The sequence below is a fragment of the Protopterus annectens genome, chromosome 9.part0, assembly GCF_019279795.1.
Source record: "Protopterus annectens isolate FY-2018-M chromosome 9.part0, PAN1.0, whole genome shotgun sequence".
In the NCBI taxonomy this organism is placed as follows: domain Eukaryota; kingdom Metazoa; phylum Chordata; order Ceratodontiformes; family Protopteridae; genus Protopterus; species Protopterus annectens.
The window spans coordinates 197,566,710-197,572,709 of NC_056743.1; positions in this window are offsets into that span (position 1 = coordinate 197,566,710).

Here is a 6,000-nt window from a genome sequence, read left to right on the forward strand (position 1 = left end):
CAGGCGGTCTCGCAGTCGGCCAGAGTTCCAAAGTCTTGGTATGGTGTCGGTTGCTGTCGCCTCTTCCCTGATGTCAGTGCGCCAGGGGTATATAAGATGCATCCAATGCCACTTTCTTCATTCTTTCTTGCCGCGCGGTGCCCAAAGCAGAAGCAGTTTGCAAGTGCCGGTCGGCCGACTCCTGAGATTTTCGAAGTCGAATTTCAGATCCGAAGTCTTCAATAAAGCTAAGTACCCCATTGGGGAAACCTTTTTCTTGCCTCAGACCGATGTCAGGAAAAGTTAATAATTGTATTCTTGTGGGAAGCAAATACCTCATAAGGACTTCCACTGTTACTGTATTCCATGCCTAGGCCCTGATCACAATGTCACTACTTGTCGGTTTTGTGCTAGATTTAACAAACGCACTATAAAAAGATGTTTTGATTTTGCTTTGCACTACTTTGGCCGAAGGTTCAATTATACTATGCCATCGGATCAACCGACGACCTCAATACCGAAAAAACGTAAAGACAAGGATAAAGACAGGCATCCGAGATCCAAAACCGACGACGAAACCTCTTCTAGGCCAGTCGCCGGTTCTCAGTGAGGCGCTTTCTGAGCCCCTGACACCCGCTACCTCAGAGCCACAGGCCGCTTCCGACTCCCATGTGGAGACAACTAGGCCTCTGGAAACTCAAGGTATTGGGCCTACGGAAACTAATCCGTCTGATGGGTCCGGAGCCACTGAGCAGGCATCGGCTTCTGAGGGTGTTTTCAGACCTTCACAACTTACCATTAAAACAACAGCCAAGACAAAAGTACCATTAAAGACAAAGAAACAAGTACAGCATTCTCCTGGACAGTCCTCCATGCCTAATAAACAGATGCTTAAAATGGCCAAAGACCTCATTACTCTAATCAGGGGTTCCCATCCCCCTCCTGAGAAAAGGCCTAGGCAGGATACAGAGTATGACTCCTCTGATCAGGTTTCCATTTCCTCTGATTCGTCTTCAGACCAGGGATACTCTCTACCCCCTATGAGGACTCTGATGCTGAGGAATCTATCCCTTCAGCCTCTCCTCCTGAGGATTATTCTTTTGGGGAAACTACATACCATGAGGGAGCATTTCCATTGGGAAAGTCAGGATTACTCAGAATCCAAGAAAAAGGCTCAGGGATTTCCTCTTATTGCCTCAGCACAGGCCCCTGGTTATTCCGCCTGTGCTAGACATTGTGGATGATGTGTTCTCTGAATCCAGCTTATCTCCTGACTCTTTGCCCCCTGCTCCAGCCAAGCCAGATAGGTATTATAGAGTCTCTGACTCTCACAAGTTTCTTTACAAAAACCCTTCTGCTGATCCAGAAACTATTTCCCAGGGTCCAAAAGGGGTGAAAGCTTCCATTGCAAAAAATCCAGTACCCTCTGACAGAGATTCCAGAGCTTTGGATAGATGGGGGAAGAAAGTATACACGTCTGCAACTTTAGCAGTAAGAACTTTAAATTGCCAGTTTCACATGCTTAAGTACCAACAATATTTAATGGCTCAGTTAAAACAGAAAATGCTTGCAAGCTCAGAAGCTCCTGATCGTAAAGAAATGCAGGATTTATTACATGCAGTTGAACAGGTGGGAAAACATACTCTGCAATGTGGTTTTGACTCTAGAGGCCTTCTCTAGAGCCACAGTTACAGGTTCTGTGATTCAAAGACATGCTTGGTTAAAAGAACAGAGTTTACCTGATCATGTTAAGGCAAAGCTATTGGATGCTCCTTTACAGCATGATACCTTGTTTGGTGTTAAGGCAGAAGAGGTGTTAAAGAAAATGGAGAATAAAGTTAAATCTATGAAAACAGTCAAGGATTTCTTACAGGTACAGCCACCTCAGTTTAGCAGAAATTGGCCAACAAAGAATTGGACCTTTCCAGTGTCAGACAGGCCACAGAGAGGCAGATACAGACACCCAAGAGGCAGATCTCAAACGCAAGGCTCAAACAGACGACAGTGGAGCACCTCAACCTCAAAAGGAGGTGAGGACAAGTTTCAACCTTACAGGAAACAGTCACAATGACTTTACCCTTCGTACGCCAAGCACGTCCCTTAGGGGGAAAACTAGCACTTTTTTCTCAAAACTGGCAAACAATCACCCAAGACAAATGGGTTCTGAATATCGTGTCTCAAGGTTACAGGTTCCACTTTCATACTTTACCAAGGCTAAAAGGAATGCCAGACCTGCCACAAAATCAATGGGCAGAGGCACAAAAACAAATTTCAGCCCTCATGGACATGAGAGCTATTCAAAAAGTACCACAACAGGAACAAGGACGAGGATTTTACTCAGGACTCTTCCTGGTCCCCAGAAAGGACAAGGCCTGGAGGCCCATACTAGACCTTTCAATTCTGAATACTTATATTGACATTACAGCAGCTTCTACCCATGCTGGGCAAGAAGGCTTGGCTTGTTACTCTGGACCTCAAAGAGGCATACCTGCATGTCCCTATCAGACAAAATTGCAGAAGATACCTCAGATTCAAAGCTGGTACAATGCACTACCAATTCTCTGCATTGCCCTTTGGCTTATGTACTGTGCCCAGGGTCTTCGCAAAGTGCCTGGCACCAGTAATTGCATTTTGCAGATAAAAAAGAATTCAAATATATCCATACCTGGACGACTGCCTCATTCAAGCAGAGACAAAGGACATTCTTCTACAAAATCTAGCATGTGTAAAAAGGTTGCTAATTTCTCTAGGGTACACAGTAAACAAAAAGAAGTCAAAACTAGTGCCCTTGCAACAGATTATATTCCTGGTTGCCAGCTTAAATACAACGGCCCAGATGACTTACCTCACGCCAGACAAACAAGTTTAACTAACTCAATATTTTCAATTACTGGCAAAAAAGTCCCATCTCCCTGCAAGAAAAATTCTGCAGGCCCTGGGATTCATGGCATCCTGCATACTACTAATACCATATGCCAGACTGCATATGAGGAAATTACAATGGTACCTAAAAAGTGTTTGGACTCAACACTCTCACAGTTTAGAAGCAGTAATACCAATGATTCCCTGCCTACAACAGGAGTTTCGATGGTGGGCACAGGCATGTCACCTAAACAAGGGTCAGCCTTTTACCCAACCCACAGCCAGGCAAACTCTAACAACAGATGCTTCAGATTACGCCTGGGGAGCACACATGGCAGGAAAATGCATTCAGGGCAAGTGGACCACAGACCAAATGCATCTTCACATCAATCAAAAAGAGATGTTGGCTGTTCAAAATGCCCTAACAGCTTTCAAGGACCTTCTGCATCCAGGACAATTATTATTAAAGACAGACAACAACACAGTAATGTGGTACATAAAGAAACAAGGGGGCACTCATTCTTATCCCCTATGCAGGCAAGCCATGACCTTGTGGAACACAGCTCTAACGTATCAAGTTCACCTGCAAGCACAATTCCTGCCAGGAAAGAAAAATACTCTGGCAGACGATCTAAGCAGAAATATCATGGACCCTCACGAATGGAAATTGAATCCACAAATCTTCACCATGGTAATGCAAAAATGGGGATGCCCAGACATAGATCTTTTTGCCTCCCCACTGAATTGCCAACTACAAAAATTCTGCACAAGGACTTATCACAAACAAGCATGGAAAGTGGATGCTCTTTTGTTCAGCTGGAAAAACTTAAAAGTTTATGCCTTCCCGCCACTGCCTGTACTTTCAAAGGTACTCCTAAAAGCCAGACAAGAAAAACCACAGATGATCCTGATTGCTTCAGACTGGCCACGCAAGCACTGGTACCCTATCTTAAGGAACTTGGCTCAAGGCCCACCATGGATTTTGCCTCAAAATCCACACCTTCTGACGCAACAAAACAATCAGATCCTGCATGGTCAGCTCAAAACCCTAAACCTGGCTGCATGGCAGATACTTTAGTCAAACAGGCAACATCTCTCTCTAAAGCTGTTATGGATGTCATTTTGGAGGCCAGGAGGCCTAGCACCAGGAAAGCTTACTCAGAAAAATGGAAGAGATTCTGCACCTGGAACCAGGCTCAGAGCCTTGACCCTCTTGTTCCAGACATTCCTCAGATTTTACAATACTTAACCGAGATGCTGGACAGAGGCCTATCCTTCTCATCAATTAAGATCCATGCCTCTGCCATTTCAGCACATTACAACACGGATCCTCCTTTATTCTCTCATCCCTTGCTAAAGCAGTACCTCAGAGGGGCTAAAAACATAAGACTGCCCCGGAGAGCACCAACACCAACTTGGGACCTCAATTTCGTTTTGGAAAAGCTGACCCTACCAACTTTTGAGCCAGCCAATACAGCCAGTCTAAAATTTTTATCATGGAAAACAGCTCTACTCCTGGCAGTAACATCAGCACAAAGAGTCTCAGAGCTACAGGCATTAATGGCAGTGGAACCTTTTATAATTTTTCATCAGGACAGAGTTTCCTTAAGGACAAACCCTACCTTTATGCCAAAGGTGATATCTAGTGTAGCTCTTAACCAAACCATCCATTTGCCAACCTTTTATCCAAACCCCCAGAATAAAGGGGAGAAACTTCTGCATTCTTTGGACATACACAGGCAGCTACGCTTCTACTTGGACAAAACAAAAGCTTTCAGGAAAACTGAGCAACTGTTTGTAGCATATGCTGCAGGATCACAGGGCAAGGCTATCTCAAAGCAACTATATCAAAATGGATAGGACACTGTATTCGTTACTGCTACACACAGCATGGAAAATCAGTCCCAAATAACATTAGGCCACATTCCACCAGGGCAATAGCCACTTCAACAGCCTTACCAAGCATTACCACCTGCCTCTTTACTCTAAATCCAGAGCAGGATTTGCCACTGCAGTTCTGCAGGGCCTCATAGCCAATCCTAACTCTTTATAGACCAGCCACCCAACCTTAGCTTTGGGATTCTACCCAAGTGTAATGACTGCAGCAGTGTAACATGATGAACATAGTACAGTTTTGTACCTACCATAAATGTAGATGTTCGAGTGTTCACACTGCTGCAGTCCAGGTTACCCTCCCTCCCTCCATCCCCTCTGAACTAGCTGGACTTATCTATACCTTTCTATCCTATACAACCTTTGTGGTGTATTTGCTTGTAACTGAAGGTGTTTTGTTATTTTTTATATGTATATTTTTTTATTAGCAATATGTACTGCCTACCTCCTTGGGGGCACCTGACATCTGGGGCAAGAAAAACTGAAGAAAGTGGCGTTGGATGCATCTGATATACCCCTGGTGCACTGACATCAGGAAAGAGGCGACAGCAACCGACATCGGACCAAGACTTTGGAACTCTGGCCGACTGCGGGACCACCTGACAGCAGGATAACCCAAGTGTAATGACTGCAGCAGTGTGAACACTCGAACATCTACATTTACGGTAGGTACAAAACTGTACTTTCTCCAATTCCAAGATGTCTCTCAAGGAAAATCTAGTGATTTCAGAATCTCACTTTAATACCATTTTTTTTTTTTGGGGGGGGGGGCTGCCAAACCCTAAGACAGCATACTTTTAGATCACCCTGAATTCAGACATAATACATAGTTTGCACTAAAAACTGGCACACATTTTTTATCTGTTTTTGAGTAAACACACTGAACACAACTGTCCCTTTTCAGAGGTGACCCAGGAATACTTAATAGTTAAGTGACTTTCTCACTCACACAGCAGGTAAATGTAGGTGGAAAGAATCAAACCCTACACCCTGGATAAAGGAAGCAACTCATTCAAAGTTGAGAGCTTTGAATAAAATGATTCACCTTTTTCAAGTGAAATCTAACTACTGGGTACCATAATGGCTCAGTTGCAAGAGCTCTGCCTCACAGCTCCAGAGTAGAGGGATCAATCTTCATCTCTAATTACTGTATGGTATTTTGATATTCTCATGTTCTCTCTCTCTCTCTCTGTCTGCCGTAGTTTTTCTCATGGTACTTTTAACTTCTTTTCACCTTCCCAAAACAATTTGTCTCATTGACTACAC